Genomic DNA, 13164 nt, shown 5'->3' with positions numbered 1-13164 from the left:
TTTCGTCTCTTGTAATTTCCTAATGATGGAGACTTCCTGCTTTTCACGTGCTGCTGGAAGGCTTGCTCCACAGGGAAGGTGCTTTGCTGGGTGTGTTTTGAAGCTGTGCAAGACTGTTTGTCAGGGATCTCAGAATAACAGGCCAGCTACCTCTGGATTTCCAATGACAGATTCCAAAATCAAAAATGCATGTATCTTGCTTCTCGACTCTAGAAAAAAAATAATTTTTTGAAGACTTCATCATCATCATTATCATCATCATCATCATCATTTTCACAATAAAATGATACTGAACAGGTCTCTAGAAACTTGGGCGGAGGCATTGCTCCACTGGCATTGTGTTTTTCTGTACGTCTTTCTACGTGGCAAGTTGCACTGGAGATTTAAGTTGACGATTTAACAAGGCCAGATCAAGTACATGAGGCTTTGAAAAAAATGGGCATAGCATACATCTCTTCATCTGTTTCCAAACTCAAAATGTATTTTCCCCCTTAAATCTTACAATGTAAATTACACAGCCTTTCTAATTGGATAATTTCAGCCCTTGTGTTGTGGATATGAGAATTAAACAATTTCCCTTTGAAGTGTGGTGCTGAGAAAAAGGAAGAGGAAGTTTTTTCTTGGGAAGTGAGTGCAAACACACACCAGAACCTGACAATTTCATACGCACAGGTCCCCTTCTGACTTGACTCTCCTCTTTGACAGTTACTGTTTAAAATGCCAAAGTTATGGGATACTAACTTAACTGGGGTCTGCAGCTTAAATAGTTTATTCCTCATTTTGGAAAAATTCATTTTCATTTGCTTCAGGAACGTTTAAAGGCAAGATCACTAAGATGCTTTTTAAAAAAAATGTTTATTTTTGAGAGTGAGAGAGAGAGAGAGAGAGCAGGGAGGGGCAGAGAGAGAGAGGAAGAGAGAATCCCAAGCAAACTAGGTGCTGTCAGCAGAGAGCCTACGTGTGGCTCGATCCCACAAACCGTGAGATCATTACCTGAACTGAATTCAAGAGTCTGACACTTAACCGATGGAGCCACCCAGGCGCCCCAAGACACTTTTTCTGAACAGAGACTCAGACAATAGCAGTTGGCTGATTTAAATCTCCAGTTATCTTAAAACTTTTAATACAGAGCCAGTTTGCATATTCTTATTGCATTCAAATATTTACACGACAACCCCCCGGGATATTGACAGGATTTTTAACATCTTTTTTTTTTTTCTTTTAATGCTCGAAAGAGAAGCTAACAAAGCAAAACTTCACAGAGTTTTAGAACCTACGACGATGCTCTGATCATGATGCCCTTCACCACAGGTGTGTGTCTCCTGAGCCCAGGACCGGCAGTACGTGTTCTGAGCCCAACACCATTCAGCTTGTTGGTAGCCAGGGGAGTCTGGACGAGGTGTCCCGGCTGATGGCCTTTCCCCTCACCACACCTGTTCCCTGACACTGTATCCTAGATTGTGTTCCGGATGAAAGGCCTGATTAATTACAGACCTTTTTGACGAAATGTTTGTTAACCTAGGTATCCAACCTGCTTTGCAGAGGTTGGGATTAAAGATGCCCTGTTGTTAATTGCAGACAGGGAATGGCCAGTGTGGATAGAAGTGACCTCTCGAAAACCTTGATGCTGGATGGTGCTAGAGAGATGGCTCTTGGTTCTAATGTGGATGCTTCATTCGCGACTGCTTCCTACGAATGAGCTCAGCCTCCACTGGAGGCTACAAGAAAGCCAGAAACTATGGGTGGCTCGGTCAGTTAAACGTCCGACTTCGGCTCAGGTCATGATCTCACAGTCCATGAGTTCGAGCCCTGCATCAGGCTCTGTGCTGACAGCTCAGAGCCTGGAGCCCGTTTCGGATTCTGTGTCTCCCTCTCTCTCTGCCCCTCCCCTGTTCATGCTCTGTCTCTCTCTGTCTCAAAAATAAATAAACGTTAAAAAAAAAATTAAAAAAAAAAAAGAAGGCCAGAAACAAAATTTCTAGTCTGACTAAGCCTGCAGCTACCTGTCTCATTCATGTGTCTTGAACATTGTCTAGACGCCTGCTTGATATTTTACAGCACACGATTCCAGTATTAGAACCCCACTTTATGTAACCAGGGATGGCAGGAAGGCAGGACTAATCCCTGGAATCACTATTTGGGAATTATTAGAGAGTGATAAGAAACGAGTGGAAGTAAGAAAGAAAACGTTAAATGGGTGGGGAAGTGAAAACTAGAAGTAAGTACCAACAGAGGGTGTTTGATTCATCAGTAATCATAACGATGAAAATGGGTTATGATAACAGCTGAAGGAAATCTTCACCAGTAAGTTCAACTGATAAGTTCATGTGACATGAAATTTCATTAACTTCTGTGAGGAAGGTGTGGCTCAATATTACCAAACATTCTGGAGAAGACACGTTCTATTTATAAGGAATGTGTTTGATAATCTCAGCAGTGGCATATTTGGAAGCCAAAATGAGTCACGGTGACTACCACTGTCTCTGAAATCTCCGGTCCCGTGTTGAAGCACACGGATTGAGAAGCAATCTCAATGCCATCAAATAAACAAACCAACCCCCTCCCAGGAAAATCTCTTTTTTAAACACTTTGCAAATCTAGAAGGTAGATCTGGAAGTTTTTCCTAAACATTTACTGCCCCCGTGTGTTTCTTTAGAGAACTGAGTGTTAACGTGACATCGCATTTATTTAGCGCCTCCTGTACAGCATTCGGTTTAGATACACGGAACTACAATCAGAGAAACACCGAAACCATTGTAAGAAAGAGCGCCAAAGACAGGGCTGGAGAAAGGTGGAGAAAAGATCTTTCTTTGGCCTCAGGGTCCTGATGTAATCTCTAGTAATTACATAACCTGTCCATGCCTCTGCCTTTTAAAGTGTGTGGCCGGTTGATGGGATGGGACGGGATGGGAGCCTCGGTTTTCTCTGAGGTTCCATCTGGTCCTTTATTTGGTCATTCCCACTGAGGATAATAACCCAGAAGTAGGAAAACCTAGTCATTCCATTTCTGGCTCAGTAGTCAACTTGGAGGTGTGCCCAATCCTCATGAATGAATTTCCTGTTTCATCACTGGAATCCATTACCTTGGTCCTCTGTCATCTCGACAAACCTGCTTCTCTGTGTCTGAGTAGCTCTGAGCCTAAGGAGACAAGAAAGAATTCGTTTTCTTTAACGGCCAACAACTATGCAGTAGACCGCTTGTGACTTCAAAACTGAAAATCATCTTCAGTGTTTATAAGTATGCGCCAGTGACAGGTGCTTCTTCAGCGCCAACTAGTTCTTAAATCTGCGCAATGCCATGGTCAACTTAACAAAACTGTTCTCTCCCTACTTCCTTGATAGCAGAACCCTGATTGTTTTTAGTTACCAGGCATGGTTTCGAGAAAGGCTGGGTCCCTCCCTTACCCGAGGGGATGAATCTTGGTTCACCTAAGAATTAGACTAGGTCACTGATTTCACTGCTTTCTTTTTCATTCAGAAGTTTGGTTTTATTATTATTTTCATTATTATTGAGGTATAATTGACATACAACATTATATTAGTTTCAGGTGTACAACATAATGATTTGATATGTATATGTGTTATGAAGTGATGATCACAAGTATAAGTCTTGAGAGAGCGAGAGAGAGAGAGAGAGAGAGAGTGCGAGCAAGGGAGAAGGGCAGAGGGAGAGAGAGAGAATCCCAAGCAGGCTCCAAGCTCAGCGCAGGGCCTGATGTGGGGCTCAATCCCGCGATCTTGGAATCATGACCTGAACTGAAATCAAGAGTCCAATGCTCAACGGACTGAGCCACGAAGGCGACCCAGAAAGTTTTTTTTTCTTAGGGTGATAACTTTTAAGATCTACACTCTTAGCAATTTTCAAATATGCAATACAGTATGACCTAACTATAGTCACCATGTTGTACATTATATTACCATGACTTATGTCTTTTATAACTGGAATCGTATGCCTTTTGACCCCTTGATCCATTTCCTAACCCCCAACACCACCTCTGGTAACCACCAATCTGTTCTCAGTGTTTTGTCTGTTTGTTTTTCAGATTGCACATATAAGTGAGATTCTATGGTATTTGTCTTTCTCTGTCTGATTTACTTCACTTAGCATCATGTCCCCAAGCCTAATCCATGTTGTCATAAATTACAAGATTCCCTCTTTTTTATGGCTGAATAATATTCCTCTCTGTGTGTATACATATACACATACCACAATTTCTTTATCCATTCATCAATTGATAAACACCAGGCTGTTTTCATATCTTGGCTATTGTAAAAAAATGCTGTAATTAATATGGGGTGCATTAGTTTAGGAATGAACACATGATACTATTTTTAGCCTTATAAGGAGAAATGTGATTGGGGTGGAGCATCCAGGATAGTTTGCCTCACTCTTAGAAAGAAAGAGAAGATGAGGTTATGTCTTTATTATCTCTTGTAGTTTTTGGGTTTTACCCTCTGAAGACATAAGGAATGTGATGTCTGGAGCTGTTGCAGCCACCTTGTGACCATGAAGGAAGCTCCCATATGCAAGTTACAGCTGAGTGGAGTGACGGAAAGAATTCCAGTCTTTGATGATCTTGTTAAGCTGCTGAATTAACTGACCGTGTAGCTGTCCTACCTCAGGACTTAATATTAATATGAATGTAAGTAAAAGTCGTGTCATTTAGTTGGAGCTGTAATCTTCCTGATACACCAATAGTTCTAAAAACAAGTAGGCACACATATTTTGTTTTATTTTTTTAATTTTTTTTTTTTTTTTTTTGAGACAGAGAGAGACAGAACATGAGCAGGGGAGGGGCAGAGAGAGAGGGAGACACAGAATCTGAAGCAGGCTCCAGGCTCCGAGCTGTCAGCACAGGGCCAGACGCAGGGCTCGAACTCACCGCGAGATCGTGACCTGAGCTGAAGTCGGACGCCTAACCAACTGAGCCACCCAGGCGCCCCTAGGCACACATATTTTAAATATTTTAAATGGGGTTCCTTGAACCATGCACAATGGATCATCCTGGGATCCCAAGGAATCCTGCTAGTATTCTTTAGGGATGTTTTATAAATAGGATTCTATAATGGGCATGTATGTGTTTATATCGTAAAAAGTGTGAAGATATAATTTCAGAATGTTATTCCTTTCACCTGTCCAAACTAAAGCCGTGCATTCATTTGCAAATATAAAACAAAGACTGGGGCAGACTTAACCTACAAGTGGAAAATTTATTTGGCCTGGGTAAGATTGAGCCTAAAACTAAAGACATTTTTGTTACAATTCATACAAAATCCTTAAGCTGTCGTTATATGTACAATTGTAGTATTTTACTACTCTTGTCTTCCGAGTGATTATTAGTGCTATGAACTTTGTTATCACTTGCCTTGAATATGCAAATGATTAAAATGTTACCGTCATGTCAAGGTTTGCCGATTGTTTCTTAAGAATTGTTCAGCGTTAGTGGCCAAAGTGTTTGAAAGCTCTTGTACTCGAATCTGTTTTTCTCTGAAAGAATCTGGCACTCTTTTTTACTTTTGGCTGTTGTTTTCATTTTTTTGGTATCATTTTCATCATTAATACACATATCACCACTTGATGTACTATGAAACCTTTTAACTCTTTTTTGCGTGTTTTATTTGTACACATGAAACTTTTAACACAATAGCTAGGAGTCTAGTGCACAGGATGCTAAGCCATATTCAGATTTATGAACCTTGCTTTGAACATCATATTTTAATGCTAGAATATTCATGTTCTAGCATACTATGCCTGACAAAACAATGTGATAAGTGATTGCACTCTTGGTTGCTTGGAGGAACTCATTTCTGGTCTAGCATTCTTGTGTTTCCCAAGCATTACAGGCATATTAGTAAAGCATGTGTCTTGCTATGTGAATTATATGTGTGTGTTTCCTGACTTCAACATGTGCCTATATAGAAGAGAGGTATTACTTTTAGGCTGATCGCCATTTGTTGCAACGTGAAATTTAAAAATCCAAAGCCCCAAAGGCATTCAGTGTAACATTTCAGGTTAACTTAGGCGGATTTTCAAACATTCTCTCCATTACCAGATGGTTTAACATAGAACTGAATAGAAAACAGACTTATGGTGTAGGAAATATTCGTGTGTTCTCATCTTAATAATGATTCTGTTATTCAGCTTCTTCTTCTGTACCCAGAAACCAATGAGATTTACCGACGGTATTACCAATCATAACCAGAAGTGTCTTGTGAGAGCCACAGGTGTAACATGCGTCCTCAGAGCAAAGCGCAGAGGGACAGGCGTGAAGTAACCACCTTTAGAGCCCCAGTTCATTTTGGTGAAGGAGCCATGTGCGAGGTCTAATTGCACTTCACTCTTCATCACAAGGGTTTAGTCATTTCTCTTTCTTTCTTTCTTTCATTTATTTTTTAATTTTTTTTTTTTTTTTTTTTTTTTTAAATTTTTTAACGTTTATTTATTTTTGAGACAGAGACAGAGCATGAACGGGGGAGGGTCAGAGAGAGGGAGACACAGAATCTGAAACAGGCTCCAGGCTCTGAGCTGTCAGCACAGAGCCCGACGCGGGGCTCGAACTCACAGATCGTGAGATCATGACCTGAGCCGAAGTCGGCCGCTTAACCGACTGAGCCACCCAGGCGCCCCTATTTTTTAATTTTTTAAATGTTTATTTATTGTTGAGAGAGAGAGCATGAACAGGGAAGGGGAGGAGAGAGAGGGAGACACGGAATCTGAAGCAGGCTCCAGGCTCAGAGCTGGATGCGGGGCTCGAACTCACGAACGGTGAGATCGTGACCTGGGATGAAGTCGGAGGCTTAACCGACTGAGCCACCCAGCCACCCCAGGTTTTGTCATTTTTGCAATGCTTCCCGAATTCCGGTCCCCATTCCCACGCTGTGACTGTTGGTTTCCAAAGCTGTTTCAATAGAGTATACAGCCTTCTAAAGACCGCCGCTGTCGTAGGTGGGGCCGTGCTCAATTTGCAGTGGGGGTAGAAGGCAGATGGCTTTTCCGAGCAGCGTGGGATGAAGGAGAGAGGCTCAGACTGGCATTGAAAGAGTGGGATGCTAGGGTCAGCCTTGCCACAAGCCACCTGCTCCGTGTCCTCTCCTGACCTGAAAGCAAGAGTGTCTCTTCGGTGGTCTCTGAGGCCCCTTCCAGGTCTTTAAGCCCCTTGCGTCAGATTCATGTATCCGTCAGCTGAATTCCCAAACGGCAGCCTGGAGACCATGGTTCTGGAAGGGAGACATAGAACCAAGAAACCACTAACATCCTTTAATGCATTAAGTCACTTTCACGGGAAGCTTACGTCAATAGTTTGGGACACGTGACGGTCAATCTCATTTTAGATTCACCAGTTATTAGGCAAGCCATTTTCATCCCCTGGTATCTCACTCTGTACTCTAACTTACAAAATCCAGTTAAGTTCTCATGACACGGAGATAATATACAACTCCTTTTCATTATTAGCACCACTGAAGAGAGCTGTATAAACATGTGCCAATAATATTCAGGACGTAATAAAAATATGACATTTCCTCAAGGGAACTGATTCATGCAAGCCTATGAATGTATTATGTATAATAATCATCATAGGTAACTCTGCTGTTGTATTTTTTATAAAAAGCAGAAATAGTCGGGGCACACGGCTGGCTCAGCCGATAGAGATATGACTCTTGATCTCGGGGTCATGAGTCCGAGCCCCACACTGGGTGTAGAGATTGCTTATTCTAAAGTTTATTTGTTTATTTTGAGAGAGAAAGAATGCATGAGTGGGGGAGGGACAGAGAGAGAGAGAGAGAGAGAGAGAGAATGGGAGATTCCCAAGCAGGTTCCACACTGTCAGCCCTGAGCCCGATGCAGGGCTTGAACTCACAAATCGTGAGATCATGACCTGAGGCTGAAACCACAACTCGGACGCTTAACCGAGGGAACCACCCAGGCGTCCCTTAATTAAACTTAAAAAAAAAAAAAAAAAACTTTAATAAAAACATAAAAAGAGAATTAGTGTTACAAAGCTCTTTGTTGTCTACAGAATCCTTTGTGCATGTAAGAATGCTGCATTTGAATATTTAAAGGCACAGAGGTCAAATAAAGGATACATTTATTTCAGTTGTAGGTACGAGGGCCTGGAAGTCGCGGAGAAAGCCAATTCTTCCTCTTGCCTCTACACACAGCAATGGTGAATGTCATCAGCAAATTTAGAAACTATTGTATTTTCTAATGTCTTCAGAGATTTGATTGGTTTTCTCTCTTTCTTTCTTTTTTTTTTTTTTTAGTTTTTATTTATTTTTGAGACAGAGAGAGACAGAGCATGAGCAGGGGAGGGGCAGAGAGATAGGGAGACACAGAATCGGAAGCAGGCTCCAGGCTCTGAGCTGTCAGCACAGAGCCTGATGTGGGGCTCGAACCCACAGACCGTGAGATCATGACCTGAGCTGAAGTCAGAAGCTTCACCGACTAAGCCACCCAGGCGCCCCTCTTTTTCTTTTTTTAATTCTCTTTTTTTAAATTTACACCCAAATTAGTGAGCATATAGTTTTTCTTTAGAGCTTATTACAAGAGTTAAGAACTTTCAATATCTGGTCTTTTTTTTTTTTTTTTTTTTTTTTTAATTTGTTTATTATTGAGAGACAGAGAGAGACAGACCATGAACAGGGGAGGGGCCGAGAGACAGGGAGACACAGAATGTGAAGCAGGCTCCAGGCTCTGAGCTGTCAGCACAGAGCCTGACGCAGGGCTCAAACCCACAAACCACGAGATCATGACCTGAGCCAAAGTCGGACGCTCAACTGACTGAGCCACCCAGGTGCCCCCTGGTCTTTTTTTTTTTTTTTATTCCACATAATTCTTTATGTTAGTGGTTTACATCAATTTTTGCTTGTTTTCTCTGTGTAAGATGCGGACAGCTGTTGGGGGTTCTTTGTACGATAACGCTTCTAATGCTTAGTAATTATCTCTGGGTGAGGCAGCATGGTGTGGTTCTTTCAATGATTCAGCATATACTCATGGGATGTCTATTCTAGATTTTGGGGGGTAGACCAGTGAAAATAAAGGACAGAAACCCCTGCCCTTGTGGAGTTTACATTTCTAAAGGAGTAAACAGACGATAAACAAGATATATAGGTAAAATATACAGTATGTTAGGCAATGGTGTGGGCTGAAGGAAATCTAAATGAACAAAGAGAGTTAGGAAGTGCTGGGAGAGTGCATGATTTGCAGTTTAGATAAGGATGCCCCCAAGGATAAGGTAACATCTGCATCCCCAAGGAAATCAGCAAATGCAAAGGCCCTGAGGCAGCAACGTGACTGGCTTAGGCGATCTGAGTTAAGTGGGCAAAGGAAAGAGCAGTAACCCATGAGGCCAGAGAGAAATTGAGAAATGGTGGAGGCCTACGGGCTAGAGGTACTTGTGGCGAAGGGCCTCCTGAACCACTATAAAGACCTTCGCTTTTCCCGGAAGGGGTTTGTGCCAAAGAATGACGCGATCTGACTCGTATTTTAACAGGGATGCCTTGGCTGCTGTGTCACCCTAGCGGGGCAAGTGTGGAAGCAGGAAAACCAGTTTGGAAGCTGTGGCAATTCCCACGAGCCTGGTGGAGACCACCCGGGGAGTGCTTTCAGATAAACAGGGACGGAGCCCTGGGGTTCTCCCTGGTGTAGCCTCAGGGAGGTGCAGAGACCCCGACAAGGCCCAGCCGGGAGAGGAACCACCAAGGAAGTGGGAGGACGACCCTTGAGCACGGACTCTGGAAGCCAAATTTCCAGAAAAGGGAGTGAACACCTGTATCAAAAGCGGCCGATAGTTGGTGCAAGATGAAGACAACGTGGACCCTTGGCTGTCGTCACAGAGACATCACTCTCTGTGGCGGAACCAGAAGGGACATCGCAAGCAGAGAGCCCCACAGTTCCAGCCAGATTTCGCCACACGAAGCCTGGATACCTTTAAGCTGTTTACTTATCCCTCAGTGTCCTCACTGGGAAGGAGGTGTAATACTTCCTGCCTCAGAGTGGCGAGAACCTAAGAAGATAATGTAAAGAAAGCTCCTATCCAGTGCTCTGGCTGCCATACAAAATGCCACAGACGAGGGGGCGGGACAGAGCGTGGAGAAGAAAACATACCACAGACTGTGTGGCTTAAATCGCCTCCTAATTCTGGAGGCTGCAAGTTCAAGATCAAGGTGCGGCCATGGTTGATCTCTGGTGAGAACTCTTTTCCCGGCTGCCTTCATGCTATATCCTCAAATGGGCCTTCCCCTGCGTTCCTGCAAAGAGAGATCTCTGGTGTCTTTTCCCTTTCTTTTCTTCTTCTTCTTCTTTTTCTTCTTTAAGTTTATTTTTATTTATTTTGAGAGAGAGAGAGAGAGAGCGAGCAAGCAGGGGACGGGCAGAGACAGGGGGAGAGACAGAATCCCAAGCAGGCTCCGCCCTGTCAGCGTAGAACTGGACGTGAGGCTTGAACTCACAAACTGGGAGATCATGACCTGGGCTGAAATCAAGAGTTGGACACCCAACCGCTTGAGCCACCCAGGTGCCCCATCTTCCTCTTCTTATAGGGACATCAGTCCTAGTGGATTATGACCTCATTTAACCTTAATGAACTCCCTATAGTAGGGAGTTTTCAAATGCAATCATACGGGGGTCAGAACTTTAACATATGAACCAGGGGGAAGGGGGAGGCACATCTCAGTCCATTAAAAAAGCCCTTAAGACTTGTCAGTACTCAAAAAATGTTACTTCATATCTTACTCATTTATTGTTGTTTATATTATTAACAGTTAAAACTTTTTCTTATAGTTACAGTTTAGAGCAAATTATATAATAAAGCACACATTCAGTTCTTACTCAGAAATTAAAAACATAATCTATCTTGCCCAAACAAGGCTTAATTAGTGGTTAAAAACAAACATCCAAACGAAAAACACAACAAAAAACTGTAAGAAAAAAGTTGGCCAATACTGCCATCTACTGGAATTTTGTCCAAAGCTCATCTGTGGGACTTAATTTATGATATCTTAGGATGCCTGGCTCATCTTCCCCTTTCTAATGAGTACACAATTGGATGATTTTGTTCTCAGGTTAATTCCACTAAAATATTCCAAAACATACATACAAGTTTCTAACATGATACATTTGGTCTTTTCCTACTTCCAGAGTCCATTCTGAACATGACAAAGGTAAGGTATGGACAAGAAGGTATAGATAGAAATGTCTTTGCTTTTGGAGACACCTAGATATCTCATTAGCATTAGTTTTAGTTTTATTTCTAGATTATAACGTGCTTGGTGTCCTGGCTCCCTTAATCCACGAACAAAGAAGGCTAGTCTCAGGAGCCTGGTGGTGGACCATGAGGTTTCAGATTCGGGGATGACAATTGTTCGTCTGCTGATTCTGAGGACCAAGTTCCAACACTGCAGAGTTGATTTAGAAAGGACGCGTGGCTGGGGCACATGGACGGCTCAATCGGTTGAGCGTCCAACTTTGGCTCAGGTCATGATCTCACAGTTCATGATTTCGAGCTCTGCGTCGGGCTCTGTGCTGACAGCTCGGAGCCTGGAGCCTGCTTCGGATTCTGTGTCTCCCTCTCTCTGCCCCTCCCCTGCTCATGCTCTGTCTCTCTCTCTCTCTCTCTAAAATAAATAAACTTAAAAAAAATTAAAGAGGAGCGCCTGGGTGGCTCAGTCGGTTAAGCGTCCGACTTCGGCTCAGGTCAGGATCTCGCCGTCCGTGAGTTCGAGCCCCGCATCAGGCTCTGTGCTGACCGCTCAGAGCCTGAAGCCTGTTTCAGATTCTGTGTCTCCCTCTCTCTCTGACCTTCCCCCGTTCATGCTCTGGCTCTCTCTGTCTCAAAAATAAATAAACGTTAAAAAAATTTTTTTTAAAAATTAAAGAAAGGACATGTGGCAGGGGGAGGGTGTAACTGACAAGGAGCACAGTACCTTGGTACTATCACCGTTGAGGGTGAGAGTAAACTGGCATTCTCTGCCTTTGCTAGGAAGATAGTAAGACGGTGTGGCTCCCATGTGCAATTTATCCAAACAGATATGTGCCTACCCTTTAACTCAGTGATTCCACTGGTAGGAATTTATCCTACAGATGTAGTTCCAAGCATGTGAAATGATGGGTAGATAATAGTGTATCATTTTTTCTTCTTACAGCAAAGATCGGAAACAATCTCAATGCTATCAGTACGACACCGTAAGTAAATTATGGTATAGTCGTATAAAGGAATCCCGTTATGGTATCAGGACGAGGCAGTTCTCTGCGCTGAAATGGATGAAACCCCAAGATAATATTGTTAAAGAAAAAAAATAAAGTATGGAGCTCGGTGTAGGTTATCCACATCTTAAGAGTTCTGTTTTGCTGCGAATAATCATAACCTCCTGACAGTGGCTTAAGCCGCTTCTCTTGCTGATAAAACAAAATCCAGACATAGGCAGGTTGTGGCTTGTAAGACTGCATGAGCCTCAGGACCCAGCTTTCTTTATTGAGTTGATCTGTCATCCTGAGTGGGTGGTTTCATGGTCCAAGAAGGCTGCTCAAACTCTAGTCATCCAACAGGCAATCCAACTGGCAGAAAGAAAACTCTTGAGAAGTCTAACATGCACTTCGATTTACATTCCAGCATGTAGAAATCAGTTAGCTAATATAATTAGCTAAAAGAAAGGATGTTAAGGGCGCCTGAGTGGCTCAGTCGGTGAAGCATCCGACTCTTGATTTCAGCTCAGGTGGTGATGTCACCGTTTGTGGGTTCGAGCCCTGCACTGGGCTCCAAGCTGACAAGGCAGAGCCTGCTTGGGATTCTCTCTCTCTCTGCTCCTTCCCCGCTTATGCACATGCACGTTCTCTCTGTCTCTCTCAAAATAAATACAGTTAAAAAAAAAAAAGAAAGAAAGGCTGTTAGGTGTAGTGTTTTAGATGGACAGTAATGAGCAGCCGTAAATAAATTTAGGGTGCTATTGTATGACTGCTGGGACAGGCACATGTAGTCTGTCGTGCTATGCTAACATTTATGCGGTGGGGAGGGGACGTAAATAATACATACACGTATTTGCTTGGCAAGAGTCAGAATATCTAGAAATACACAAGTCCCTAGAAGCAATATTGTCTTTGCAAAGACCTAAATCGACTGAGAGAAAAGCCAGGAACAGAGATAATTTTTGCAACTTACCGTTTTGTGT

The sequence above is a fragment of the Panthera onca genome, chromosome B2, assembly GCF_046562875.1.
Source record: "Panthera onca isolate mPanOnc1 chromosome B2, mPanOnc1 haplotype 2, whole genome shotgun sequence".
In the NCBI taxonomy this organism is placed as follows: domain Eukaryota; kingdom Metazoa; phylum Chordata; class Mammalia; order Carnivora; family Felidae; genus Panthera; species Panthera onca.
Note: the sequence above shows the minus strand (reverse complement) of the source record.